The following is a 15,588-nucleotide window of genomic DNA, read 5'->3' as shown; positions in this document are numbered from 1 at the left end:
TCCTGTATCTCATTTTCAGGGGACAGGAGTTTGTACAGAAATTCAAAATCTCCTTTCACTGACATGTTCTGTGAAGAAATCATTCCCAGAGTTCATTCCACAAACCCCTTAAATCCAGGATCTTTCACAAATTAAGGTGTTTCTTTGTATACAAAGGAACTGCTAGTCCTAAAAGAGGGAAGATAGAGTCGGGATGGTTGTCCTGACATCATAAATTATATTTCAGTGGCTTCACATGAAAATTCCAGGTATCTCTCCAAGCATTAGTCTTCTTGTAGGCATTCAGACTAGAAAGTCCTACTGAAACAAAACTTTTTTCATCCCCTGTTCTTGCATGCAAAAAGTTCAATATATGAAAAGGAACACTTTGAGCTTCTCACAGAGGCATCAACAATGAGGAAAAAATATAGTTCTGAACTAAGAATACCATCTCCATAGCCACTGCAATGTGCAGTAGGATTATAATATTTATAACCAATTCCTATTTCTCAGTTTTTTCCTCCCTGCTGTCATATTTTCAGTCTGCTTTGAGAACACATGTTCCTTACTGGCCAGACTTTTTAACAAGAAGGAAGATGGCAGAGAAAAGCAGTACTACTTAAAGCATGGGAAGCTGCAAAAAAGGAAGTTACACAGAATCCTCCTTCAGCTAGTGGAGAAGAAATGTTCCTTCTACTGAAAAAAATACTGCATAAAATTCATGATATCTAATACATGGGACATCAATCTAAAAAGTAAGAAAAGTCTCTTTTTACCTGAACAAGTATCTGTAGCTCTGCAAATATTTTTGAGTTACAACATGCCCACTAATTCTACACTGCATGACTTCTGGCTGACTCTTTGGTTCCATCTTTCCTGCTGGTCCATTCATAGCAAGAGTGAATGCCTCCATATCAAAGCTCACATGAGATTTTTCACCTTCTGGGGAGCCTTTCATGAGGATTCCTCAGAGTAACAGAATCCCTTTTCAGAACAGATTTTTAACAACCTTTAGATCCTTTTTGGTGCTCGATCACATCAGCAATCATGACCAAAATGCCCCACCATCAATTACAAACCAAAAGTTCAGTAAGAAATTAAACTCCCTTTACTGTTAACTAATTACTGAAATATAAATACTGTCCTTTCAGCACACTAGAGACAGAATATAAGTACAGAACCTGCCATAAAGATAAATCACACAGCTGACTCGGTAACTTAGGTAAAAATACAGAGGGTATTATTAGCGTTCAGTTCATAAACTCCTTGGGATGAATTTTTAAGGTGTTTAAGCTTATGACATCAAAGGCAAACTATCACAACTGCAAGTAAATAGGGGAAACTGACAAAGCCTGTCAACAATTCATATTAATTCTAGATGGTACAAAACCACATTCATTATGGAATCTCAGAGAACAAACAGATACAGATGTCTGAAAGAAGAATCTTTCAGACATAGCAGATGCCTAAACTGACATGCCATTGTGTAAAAAAACAAAGCAAGAAGTCTGATACATATTCCATACAGAAATCCATTACAGTTGCATATATATTTCAGTGACAGACAAAATGAATGAAGAAAAGCACAAACCTACAAATCATGTCAGGTATTATTGAATTAGTCTGAGAATTCAAACAGAAAAAAATAAGTAAAAGAAGGAAGCCTCTTGTTTTGTCCACTCACTGTCACCACAGCCCATAAGGGACAGCTAAAAGATCAACAGATGCCTCCATTTTTATTCTAGACTTTAACACACCAGGTACTACTGATTTTTCTCAACAAATTAAAGACACAGATTTATACACCCTGTGTCCCTACTGGTCAAATATGAACCTTTTTGCTTTATCAGATATCTACTCATATGAATCCTTTCTGACCAAACTCAAGACAAAAAATAAATTAAAAGGGATCACCTGTCTGGTCTTTGCAATTAATAAAAAATAACCAACCAACCAAAACCACAGAACAGCACAAAAATAACAAAATTGAAAAAACAATTAAATAAATAAATAATTTTTAAAAAAAAAAAAAGAAGCTCAACCCAAACCCAACCAAACAAACAAAAACCCCACACAAAAAAGTCTGGTCCTGGATGTTTTATCAGGGAAAGCTTTTGCTGTTTTCAGTGTGACATGTGGCTTTTCTGCGAGTGTGTGTATCACTAGGCTGCAGCAACTTGATCTCTTTATCGCCTGGTTGCAGCTCTATGTACCAGTCTTCATAAGGGAGGACTGCCTATTTTGCCAGCAGAAACAGTCTCAAGAAATACAATACAATCCCAATCCCAAGAAATATTGTTCTTCAGAGACACACTTTTCCCTTCACTTTTGACTTCTGTGGTTGGGCAGTAATATGTTGCCTTGTATTAGAAGAATTAATTTCCTACTTGGCACAGAATCAGTTTTTCTGTCCAAAAGGAGTGGAGACAGAGCTAAGATTCCTCTCATGCCCTTAACTGAGAGTATAGCCAGCAGCTTATCTTTCTTACTTTGTGTCTGGACCTAACGAAGTCAAAGGGAATAAAAACACAAGTTCAAAGGAACCTGCAAGGGCATTTATTTTTATTTTCAAGTGGTCTCTATTGCAACAAGGCTTCAAAAGAACACGAAGAGAAAGGCAAAAATGAAATCTAGTACCAGTCCTTTTGCAGGATATGCTATTATCAGGGTACCAGTTCTACAGATGTGCTTGAACAGAAAGGAGGGGGAAAAAGGCAACACACAATTTAAAATTCTGTGCTTCTGGACTTTCTGAGCAGAATTCCTAACACTTAAAATTAATCCTACATACATTAATAACAAGCAAGAATCATGACTTAGTGTTCATTCCTTGTTTCAGAAATCATGGACAATTGCACATAGCCTAAATTCCGGCTATGTCTCTACACTTACTGTGCCCCATTCACTGGGTTCCCACAGCAACATACAACTAGATGACAGTAAATACTAGTCTAAGCATCCAAAATGTAATTAGATTTAAAAAAAAAAAAAAAAATTTCTCCTGAAGTCGGGAACATCACCTGAATCTCCAGTCTTATGTTTCTGAACTATATTTCAGTTTCACTTCACAGTCTGCCTCAGTCATACCAAATGCAGAATTTCTTCAAATGTAGACTAAGGCTACATCAAAGTTGCTGTGCAGAACTCTGACTCAATGTGATTTAGCCTAAAAATGTTGCTGGTTAGTCAATAAGACCAAAAACAGTCTCCCCCAAATCTCATCTGTTGGCACAATAACAACCTACACTTCTGCCACCCATCAAGTGACATCACACCACAGCCCCTCCTTCACAAACTCCATGAGGGGCTTTTCCACCTCGCTAGCTCAAAAACAGTCACCCACAGGCAATTGGATTTGTCATATCGCCATTTCCAAGCCTCGACTGGTGGTGACTTCTACACTGCTACTGCTAGAAAGATACCACAAGAGCCTGAACTACTCAGCAGTCCCCCTGATGGACCTTACAGGGGTATTCTGCATTTTGTATGTACAACTTTACTAACAGAGGGAGAGATTAAAAGAACTCCAAACCTCCTCTCCTCCCCTCCATGCCATTTTCTCATCATAGTACCAATGCTATTCTCCTCTACAGGATTTAGGGAATTCACTCAAGTGATGCTTCCTGGTTTCAGCTGGGATACAGTTAACTTTCTTCCTAGTAGCTAGCATAATGCTGCATTTTGGCTTTAGTCTGTGAATAACCTTGATAACACACCAGTATTTTAGTTGTTGATACGTAGCACTTACCCTCATCAAGGACTTTTTGGTCTCTAATGCTCTGCTAGTGAGGACAGACACAAGAAGCCAGGAGGAAGCAAAGACCGGACACCTTACCCAAACTAGCCAAAAGGGTATCCCATACCACATCACAGCATGCCCAGTATATACACGGTGGGGAGTTACCCAGAAGGCCAGACCGCTGCTAGGGTTGGGCTGGGGATTGGTCGAAAGATGGTGAGCAATTGTATTGTGCATCACTTGGGTTCATTGATTTTTTTGTCTTTCCCCTTTTACATTCTCTCCCCTTGATTTTTCCCTCATCATTATTACTATTATTATTAGTAGTAATACATTGCACTTTAGTTATTAAACTGTTCTTGTCCCAACCCATGGATTTTACATTTTTTCAAAACTCCTCCCCATTCTGACTGGAGAGGGGTGAGGGGAGAGTGAGCAAGCAGCTGCATGGTACTGAGTTACTGGCTGGGTTTAAGCCAGTCTGCTCCTCTGTTCAAATGGTTATCAATTGGCCACTATTTACCTACAGCAAATATAAGTAAATCAGTAGCACTACTAAACCAAAACAAAACTTAGACCATAGTGGCTAGGTTCTTTTATCAACTAGGAATTAAAGCTTTTAAAGACTTGTTCACATGAAATTCACATGGACATTTTTCTTGTGAAGCGCGCTGCTACAGTAAGGATTTCCTACAAAAAGGGCACTTCTTGGATGTTCAGAAAAAGGTAGTTGGGCTTAATGTTCTCACTGCAGCACAGGTCAAGCATCTGAATAAAACAATCAGTCTTTTGCTCTGAGTTATATACTCTTGAGCAAATAAAGACAATTCCATTAATATTTCTTGTGACAAAACTTTGAGATATTTGGTGATTTAATATATTGGTGAGCGCAAGAAATTATAAAGTCACCCTAATGTAGCTCATCCTTGCTCAAATCCCTTCTTCCTCCTAGCTTTTATGATTTCTACAGTATAATTCCACTGATAGTGTTCCTGTATATCTCTGTGTGTATATATTTTTAGAGGCATATAGGGAAAAAAGATGATATGCTGTGTTTGTAACAGATAAGGCTCTGATTTCAGGCTTGCTTTCAATTTTAACAGAGGTTTGGCCTCACTATATGTGTTTTAACCAGATAACTGTATCCTCCTCTTAACATGCACAACAGCTTTTAATTAACATATAATGGCCAATACAGTGCCCAGTTAACAAGGCTGCTTAGTATTATGTTGCGTATGTGACAGTTCATTGCTAATGCAACCCATCTGGTTTCTGGAAAGCAAATGTGACTGAAAATAATTGTCTACTATTTTTATTAGGACTGTTTTCAAATGAGTTTTTGTGTGAAAGAATGGCCAGTCAGGTCAAAAGTGACTTTGACAGGGTAATAAATACTGTACCTATAAAACAGACTTTGATCCATGAGCAGAAAAAATGTCTCCAACAATTTCTTAGTGCAGTGACAGTGAAATAATGAGAATGAAATCCAGACTGAGGATCATTCAGTATGTTGTTTAACTCCAAGTACTTAAACAGTTGCTTGTGAACCAATTTATTCATTATCTGCTATGGACAGAGTTAGAAATAGCAAGATAGGTCTCTAAATAATAAGCTGAATCGGCTTGCCTTCTCCCTTTCTCATATAACAGGATAACATTTGATTTTTACTACTCTGATGGAAAAGTTCCAAGGCACAGTGATAAATTGAGAATATAGGTGATAGGGCCTCGGTATTACATGAGCAGCCAGTTTAAAAATTTTTTGGAGATACACCAGCAACACATCCCATCAGAACCTGCTGCTGCCATTTCTACATTTACATAAGCCAGGCTGTCTCACAAACTGCTGCTCCTGTTCCTGCAGCTTTCCCAAGCCAAACTCTGTCAATCTGTTGCAGTTTTGAAGGCCAAACCTCTTCAATCTGTTGGTGCTGTTTCCAAGTGTGGCTCCAGCAGTTGCCCAAGCCAAGCTCTGGAGCAGTCTTTAGCTGTTTATTCTTAGCTTGCTCAGCTCTAATCTTGGCTAGCCTTAGGCACCTCTCAGAAACCCTAAATCATGAGCCAACTCACCATAGACCCCTCCCTATTCAAGCAGAAAGGAAAAGCCAACCCTAAAAGTTCATTTAAATCCTAGGTAAACTGACTCAGTGAGGTACCTAAAGGAACTGGCCTGAATCTGATCTTAAACCCTCCATCAGACTCCATGACAATTGCCTCTTTTCTATTGAATCACATAATCCAAATGGGGATAAAATTCTAATATGATGCATTTATGCAAATAAATTATAATGCTTGAACAATATCTTCACTTTTTATTATTGCTTAATATTTCATATTAATATTTCTCTATTGTGGGAGGATGAGAGCCTTGTGGTCCAGTATGCCATGCAATCCCTACCACATCATAAGGGACAAGTCACACCCCTGGATCTCACCCCTAATGCTTTCCACAGTCACATCTATCCCTTAGCAAGGCTTTTGTAAGCTTCATTAAGCTCATCCATTGTTTCCTACTTGCCTTTACAGAGACAGCAAGCAAAGACAGTGCCTAAAGGAAGACCTTCAGCAGCCCTTTTTTCTTCATAGACAAGAGAGACATGGGAGAAAGAAGAAATGTGTATTGTACCTCAGCTGGCATGATTTTGCAGTGACTACAGTGTTTCCCTTGCCAATTCTAGATTTAAAATTCCTGCTGGCTGTGTGCCCCTGACAACAACGCTAGCTGCCTTGAACTACAACAGGTGAAGACCTTCCCTACAGTAAGTTTATGTCTTCTTAATATAAGCCATGCTAGAAAGAGGCAGGCAATGTCCCTCAGCCAGGATTATCTTTTATGATTCCAAAAGTGTGAGACAAACAAACAGTAGTGATTAAACTGACTGCACCTGCCCACTTCTGCTATACCTCCTCATCTCTAGGAGACAGGCACACAGGTCAGCCATGCAGCCAGAGAGCTACAACCTCCAAAGATAAAGACATTTTCCCCAGTATCTTTACTTGCTGGATTCTATGTGTAAAATTATTTTATTCTCTATCTTGATAAGCACATGTCACACTCAAGGAGTTATAGCAGGTCATATATATCCCCCACTAGCATGTTCCATTTCTGTCTGCATATGCTTGACAAGTGTGTTTATTATAGCTTCCTGCTTCTTATCCTCAGAGATGTGCTTTAGTGTTGTTGCTTATTTTACAAGGCTATACAATCAATGTAAACAATTTGACACTTATAATTAAAAAGGAATATGATCTATTGAAATATTGGCTACACAGCTTGAAAGTAATGCAAGTAAATTGGCTATAGAATCAAAATACAAATATTCTGTTTGAAGTACAGTTGAGGTTAACAGCAGGTATGCCATTAATGGAGGGTCACTCTCTGTGCTTGTCTTGAAGTATGTCCCTTATTGCCATGCTCTGTTTCAAGTGTCAAAAAGATATGTAGAAAGCTGGCAAAGAAAGGTGTGGGCCTTTGACTGATTTTTTTTTATTTTTCTCTTTTTTACCCCTCCTAAATAAGCAATGCAACATTAGGAATACTGCTACAGATGTGAGAAAACAATAGCTTTTTGTTATAAGTGTTTACATATTTTTGTGATCAAACAACAAGACCTAGCATTTTTGATCTTCACAAAGCTTTAGAAACAATACTCAGTAATCATCAATCATTATTGTACAACCCATGAATACGAAAAATAGCAAATAGCTTTTACTTTCCTTTCATGGCTTTTTTTTCCTAAAAAGTTGTTCTTTGCAATGTTGTGATCATCTAGCAGGCTGTAGTAATTGCCTGGTACTGTATCTTTATCTGTCATATGACCAAGATGCATTTGGGAACCAAGTGTGCAATTTTTTGCTTATAAATCTGTCATCTGTTGAGAAAGATGACTAGAAATCTGTTTCCCTTACTCTGGTTTATTCTGTTGTACCTATTTTCAAAGTGCAGACTTAGGTCTTAAAACAATAAATAACTATATAAACACAAAAACTTTCTACTGGAATAAAAGGCTTCCCTGATTCTTCAGATGCCCATCCACTGTTCAAATAATATATTGCATTTTCTGAATAAAGAAGTATATCCTGACACAATATTAAATAAATATTCATTTCACTCTGGTTCATGGAGAACATGCTTAATTCCCTGAAAACTAAGTACACTGTGTAAGAGAGAAACCAGAGCTCATCCTAAAGCATACAGCATATTAACCTGTACTCACATTCTAAACAGTTGCCACTTAGAAAAGCAGCAAATACTCCTGCAGACTGGGAAATACTTTGATGCAAATGCAAAATACATACATAAAAATGTAATGCTTGTATAACTGCAAATTAATTTATGTTGAAAGGATCACAATGCTAAATACCTTTATTGGAGACAAATGATGTTTCTTCTATTCTCTGAGGGTGTTTTATACATCTCTTGTCAAGTTGTTGCTGAGATACCATGCTATCCAAGAGCTTATATTGCGATTTATAAAAGAAAAGAAAGAATTCTGCATGTATTATCATTGATTGTCTACCCACTCCTTTGCTACTCGTACCTGTTGTTTACAGCAGTGTTCCAGCACAATCAGCTATGGAACGCTGCTGAAATTCAGTGGCTGTATTTACCCTTAGAGTTCATAACTTGAATAACAACTGCTTAATTTAATGCTGCATAAGGGATGAGTAACTTAAGTACATGCTGTTTTACCTATTCAAATAGTGGAGTTTTTAGAAGAAAAACCCAAGTGACACCCATGCAAAAATCTTGAAACACTTGGAAAGTTATGTAATACAATAGCAATAGAATAGGGAGCACCCAGCCTCATTAAAGGGAAACCCTTTGACCAAAAAATGCTGCACAAGATAACAGCGGTGAAGTTATAAGCAGCTGTCAGCTGAGATACCAAAATCAGAAACTTGAAGAAAACAAATCAAAAACCAACAACAAAACAGCAAAGCTTCCCAAGCCCCTCACTTTTTTTCTTTTTAAATCCACACTAGCATCACAGGTAGAAAATTCCCATAAAAGCAATCAAATATGATACATTTTTAATCAATCTCAGAAGCTGCAGTTACAATACTTTGATATGCTAGATGGGAAGTTTCCTGTATTTAGCATACAGACCTATGTCCACTATATTTCCTTCCAACTGAATAGTAAAGTAGGTGAAGTTTAACTTACATACACAATGAACATTTGATGTGTCTACAAAAGAGGACAAAGACATTTCCTCACAAGTATCAACAATATATTAGCACACAATCAGTGGCTAAAAATAAACAGCAAGGCAGTTCATTTTTTTAAATCAGAGACAGGTGCTACACCTAGCTATAGCAAAAGCTGAAATAAAATCAGATAACTCTGGAAAAATTATTTACCTGGGTATCTCAGAACTGCTTCTACCTCAAGACTAATATAACAGCATTTCTGAACTTCAAACATACTCTTCAATCATAAATACAGATCACTAACACCAAATAATTAATGCCATGAGTTCTGTAATATCAGATGTATAAATTACTTCCTCAGTGAAAATTGCTTATTCATATCATCAGAAGAGGGTGCAAAGTGTATCAGGATGCTGACTTCTTTTTTTTTTTAATTAAGTGACCATCCCAAATATCAAAATATTATTTTCTCAGTTCCAGAACTCCAGAAGTACCTCCAAGCATCAGAGGAACCATTCCTCCTTGCTCTGCAGTCTGCCATTGAGTGTGCAGTGACCCCTACACAGGCAGGGAAGGGAGGGATCCTGAACAGCATTATATGTCTTTGGAGGCAGAAGCCCTGAATTTATACGATCCATGCTACAGATGTCAGAAAGAATTTTGCTTTCTAATTTATTAGTTTGTCATGGTTTAACACCAACTGTCAACTAAATACCACACAGCCACCCACCTACTCCCCCAAGCTGGGATAGAGGAGAGAATCTGAAGTGTAAAAGTGAGAAAACCTGTGGGCTTAGACAAAGACAGTTTAATAGGTAAAGCAAAAGCCACATACAAGCAAAGCAAACCAAGGAATTAATTCACCACATCCCATGGGCAGGCAGGTGTTCAGCCATCCCCAGGAAAGCAGGGCTCCATCACATGTAACAGTTACTTAGGAAGACAAATACCACCTCTACAAGCATTCCTCTGCTTCCTCCTTCTTTCCCAGCTTTACATGTTGAGCATGACGCCATATGGTATGGAATATCCCTTGGGTCAGTTGTCCCAGCTGTGTCCTCTCCCAACTCCTTATGCACCTGCAGCCTGTTCCTGGTGGTGAGAGGAGCAGCAAAGACCTTGCCTCTGTGTAAGCACTGCTCAGCAGTAACTAAAACGTTCCTGATTTATCAGCACTGCTTCCAGCATGTATTGCAAATATATCCCCATACTGACTACTATATGAAGAAAACTAACTACCCCAGCCAAACTCAGCACAATCAGTCATACAAGCCAAATATATAAGAACACACAGAGACTTCCTATCCTGCTGTTCAAACACTTTATGAAGACTGTATCATATTGCCCTCTAGAAAAGGATAACAGCATCTCAGTATAATACCTGGAAACAGCAATGTTAACTAATTCAAAGTTCCTCCCTCCCTCACACACACAAATCAGAAAAAAATACCTTAAAAAATAAATGGCAGTAAAAGTACCTGAAGAATACAATCTGCTATTAACAAGTGCCCTAGGCAGTCTGGAACAACAAGAGCTGAACTGCTGAGTAACCATGATCAATAATACATCAGCAAAGATGTGGTTGATCTTTAAAATCCATAATGCTTGTTTGAATGGGGTTCTGGAGTCATGAAAAGCAACATGACCCAAATTGTATTTAATTCTCTATGTATTAATCTGAAGATGACTTCAAATATTTACTGACTTCATTTTTGTAATTTTTGGCCATTAAATGGAACATTATAAAAATCAAATAAGATAACTGTATTCATTGTTGCTACTATAGGCACATAAGATTCTTACAGCTCTTTGTAGGTTTCCCTCACCTTTTACCACCAGAGAGTCATGTAGTAGTTTGCGTTAGAAGTGACCTCTAAAGCTCATCTAGTCCAACCCCTCCACAATGAGCCTCTGCATCTTCAACTAAATCAGATTGCTCAGAATCACATTCAACCTGACCTTGAATCTTTCCAGGGACAGGGCATCCACCACATCTCTGGGCAACCTTTTCCAGTGTTTCACCACCCTCATTGTAAAAAATTTCTTCCTTTTATCTAGTCTGAATCTTCCCTCTTTTAGTTTAAAACCTTAATGTCTTGCCCTATTGCTACAAGGCCTGCTGAAAAGCCTGGCCCCATCTTTCTTACAAAGCCCCTTCCAGTGCAGGAAGTCTGCTAAAAGGTCTCCCCAGAACCTTCTCTTCTCTAGACTGAACTGCGTCAACTCTCTCAGCCTTTCTTCATAACAGAAGAACTCCAGCCTTCTGATAACTTTTGTGGCCTTACTTGGCACCTGTTCCAACAGGTCAGTGTCTCCCCTGTGCTGATGACTCTAGAGCTGGACATGGGTGGTCTCACCAGAGCAGCGTAGAGGGGGAGAAATGCCCCCCTCTACCTGCTGGTTGATGCAGCCCAGAATACAGTTGGCTTTCTGGGCTGCAAGTGCACATTGCTGGCTCATGTCCAGCTTTTCATCCACCAGTACTCCCAAGTCCTTTTTGGCAGGGCTGCTCTCAATCCCTTCATCCCCCAGCCTGCACTGATACCAGGGGTTGCCCTGACCAAGGTGTGGGACCTTGCACTTTGCCTTGTTGAACCTTATGAGGTTCATATCTCAAGCTTGTCTGGATACCTCTGGGTGGCATCCTGTTCCTCAGGCATGACAACCACATTACTCAGCTTGGTGTCATCTGCAAACTTGCTGAGTGAGCACTCAATCCCACTATGTCACTGATTAAGATATCAAACAGTACTGGTCACAGTATGGACTCCTGAGGGACACCTCTTGTCACAGATCTCCATCCAGAAATCAAGCTGTTCTCCACTACATCTTGATACAACCATACAGCCAATTCCTCATCTACTGAGCAGTCCATCCATCAAATCCCTGTCTCTTCAATTTAGAGAGAAGTCAAAAGCCTTACTGAAGTCTAGATAAATGACATCTGTAGCTCTTCCCTTGCCCCTTGGTGTAGTCACTCTATCATAGAAGGCTATTAGGTTGAACAGGCAAGACTTGCCTTTGGTGAAGCCATCCCAGCTGTCTGAAATCATGCTCCCTGTCCTCCACGTTCCCTGGAAGATATGCTGAGAATATATCCATCAAAAATAGTTCAGTTTTGCTGAAACTTCAAGGCACCATAAAATGACATAGCTTGAATGTTCACAAACTCATATCACTAAAATAAGGCATGTCGTATTAGTCTAAAGGCCTAGCAGGAGCTATTGCTCATCCTCTTGCTCTAGGGGTATTGCAGTGTAGTCCTTCAAAGAGATAGAAAAGTCCATAAGCCTAAAATGACTATGTCTAAATAAAAGAGGAGTTTTGACAGCGTTAAACTCTTTTTAATACACCTGTAAGTCATTCGTCTCAAATTCCAAGTATTCTCTGCTATCATTCACTTCCACAGGAGGCATTAGGATTTAGTAGAATCCAGCTCATAGTTCTAACAGCAAGTGGCATATCAAGAGAATATTACAGTCCATCACTGGGATTTGGAAATGCTGAGCATTTTTTAATATAGCACCCCAGGTGTTTGCTGCTTAAAACATACTCTACATGAGCATCTGCAGATGGCATGTCAACAGGGAGCCATCTAGGTTAGAACACACTAGCATTCACTTTGGGAGCCCCTGCTGGGACCCTAAACAAAACAACCTTCCCCCCCAAACAGCAAGCACAAAAATGCACACACAACCCCCTCCAACAAACACAACAACAGGATAAAAATAAAAAAATAAATAAAGTTAAAAAACATGTTGGATTAGCCAGTATGAAATCTTCTCATGTCCAGCAAATACAAGACCTTGTCCTGTAGTCCTTATTCAAGTAAATTGCCCCTACAAAAATAAACAAGGCAGGCAATTCAAGCAGACTGCTACAAAGGTAGCATTCTCCATGCATAACTCAACCATGAATAACAGTATAAATTAAGTTCAAGTAAGACCATTACTATTTTCATGTATGGTGGATTGATTTTCTTTCCTTATGAAAGGAGGCTCTGGTTGCAGCACTTCTAAAATGAAGACACAGCACACATTGATTTGATTGAAGCATGCTGCAGATGATATACCTATGTTTTGCCTCATACCACATGGGGGGGGTGAGGAGTGGAATCTTCTCTGTTGTAATTTTACACAGTTATGTACTGCATACCAAAAATCAGTTAAACATGACAGAACTAAAAAGGAACATAAGAAACAAGAAAAAGTTATACAGGTATTTTCTGGTCCTGTAAGCTAATTGCAACATTTAGAGGCTCTAACTCCAGAAAGAGGTTGTTCAGACTACAAACAACACTAGTATGACCAAAAGTATCAAATAGTCAATAACTGCAATTTATACACAGGCTGCATACCCAGGAGGCACATGATGATTAAATGGCACATAAATTGAGACCTATATGTGAGCAGAACACCAATTATGTTTGACAGACATACGTAAAGCACTGCCTACAGAAAGACTTATATTCAGAGATTTATAAGAAGAAATACAAGAACTACAGTGTACAGATAATGTTGTCTTTCTGAGATAAAGAAATGCAACTACATTATGGAGAAGGAAAGCTGTTTGTTGTCACCTGTAGACAAGACTCTATATAGCTGTGAAGTAAGCATCAGTGTAGATTTTAATTCTCATTTGTCACTTAAAAACATTTAGAGAGAAAAGCAGCTTAAACAATATGAAAGATTAAAATAAATTGTTAATTTTCCATGATACCTTAGCATAGTCGTTTAATAGCATGAAAACATCTCAAATCTAAAGCTATTACACCCTACTGTGACACTCTAGACAGTAAAAGCTATTCTACCCAATGCCATCATCACTTAATTTAATAACAATCTAAAATTAAGATGAATTGACTCTACTTGAAAAAGATTATTAGAATGAACCATGATGGAAGAAACCACTTGCTTAAAAACTGTTTTTAAATAATTTGCATTATTACTGTTCACTTTCAAGAGTTACTTCATGAAAGATAATCCAGACATTTCCAGCATAAAGTAATTGTTTATATCTGCAGCTGTCCCACAATCCCATATTCCTTTTAAAAAAATAAGTATCGCTTGCCAATGCTCATAAAAATTGGAACTGTTCTTGCATTTTAAAATGCAAAGCATTTGAAAAGCAGACAGAGATAAACCTGATATAATTTGTCAATGAATAACAATTGTAAATTAAATTTACTCTAACCATTAGCCAGTTGTTTTATATAAGGTGCAGTCCCAGTGGTTTTTTTTTTTTGTTGTTGTCACTGTTGTTGGGCCAATGTATTACCTAGTATTTCCTATTAAAGTCAAGCAATTCTTTTAAAAAACTAGAAATAGTGTCTACCACAGAGAATCACTAGTTTATGAGAACTGCCTTGCCTAGTTTCAACACTGTAATTGGAATATACCCTAAAAAATCAGCCTTAGCTTATGTTTACATATAAAACCTTGTTGTATGGTAAGTAAATGAAAAGTAGTTTCAGAGAAAGGCTATTTGACTCTCTGTGGGCAACACTTAATACAGAGATTAGAAGTAAAATTTAGCACTTGCACACTAAGTTTTTCTGATTGTCCTGGGTTCAGCAGTAGCAGTCATTTCTCTCCTTCTTAGTAACTGGTGCAGTGCTGTGGTTTTGACTTTCAGGCTGGGAACAGCATTGATAACACCAATGTTTTTAATTTCTGCTCAGTAATGTTTACCCTGATCAAGGACTTTGTGAGTCTCATGCTCTGACAGGGAAGAGGGAAAGCCAGGAGGAAGCTGAGACAGGACACCTGACCCAAACTAACCGAAGAGGTATTCCATACCACAGCACATCATGCCCACTATATAAACTGGGGGCAGTTACCCGGAAGGGCTAGATCACTGCTCAGTCAGGCTGGGTATCAGTCGGCGGGTGGTGAGCACTTGTATTCTCTTCCTGGTATTTCCCTTATCATTATTATTAGTGGTGGAAATAGAGGTAGTTTTGTGTTATACATTAGTTACTGGACTGTTCTTCTCTCAACCTGTGGGAATTACATTCTTTCGATTCTCCTTCCTATCCCTCCAGGAGCTGGGGGAGGAAGAACAGGGGGAGTGAGTAAGTGGCTGCGTGGTTCTGAGTTACTGGCTGGGATTAAACCATAACACTGATACCAAGCAAAGAATTAAATCTAAAGTGTTTTGAAATAGGAGTCTCCTCTGAAGAAGGACTGTAGAAATACGGATGTTGAAAACTGTGTTTATTGCCACTTTATATAGCGATTATGTCAGACACAAAATATACCATTTACAGCATGGTTCTTTTGGGTGCCAGCCCTGCAAATGACTTCTAGTTTGCCCTGTCTGTGCATCATTATACACTTTCAGAAATTTTATCCTCTTCCTTATGCATCTGCAGCACCAAGGGTTTCAAAAATAGAGTTATTCCTCAGTTAGGCCACAACCAGTAAGGCATAAAAACACCAGAGTCCTTCAGTCTACTGAGATGCACAAAGTTAGATTTATGAATGCGTAGGGCACTGAGCTGAAGTCTAAGACAAAAATAGGGGAAAACCCCCATAATTTTTCATGGCTGCCTTGAAGTGGTTTTTAAGAGGAAAAACCGTACTGCCTCGACAGCTTGTTTCTTATTTTGCTAAAGCTACTGAAAACCCAAGTTTGCCAAGCTAGGAGAAATCAGGTTTGACTCAGTCCTAGCAACAAATAGCAAACAGAAGTAAAGGAATAAGCTGAAAGATTTCT

The 15,588-nt window shown here is 38.6% G+C and overlaps 1 protein-coding gene across 1 annotated transcript in view; it reads left to right on the top strand.

Moving 5' to 3' along the window:
• The window catches only part of SPATA16 (spermatogenesis associated 16), a 148,681-nt gene that overhangs the window by 15,009 nt on the left and 118,084 nt on the right, over positions 1 to 15,588 (top strand). The gene's annotated exons all lie outside the window — the stretch shown is intronic.

The sequence above is a fragment of the Melopsittacus undulatus genome, chromosome 6 (genome assembly GCF_012275295.1).
Source record: "Melopsittacus undulatus isolate bMelUnd1 chromosome 6, bMelUnd1.mat.Z, whole genome shotgun sequence".
Lineage (NCBI taxonomy): Eukaryota > Metazoa > Chordata > Aves > Psittaciformes > Psittaculidae > Melopsittacus > Melopsittacus undulatus.
This window is presented reverse-complemented; position numbering and strand designations above follow the sequence as displayed.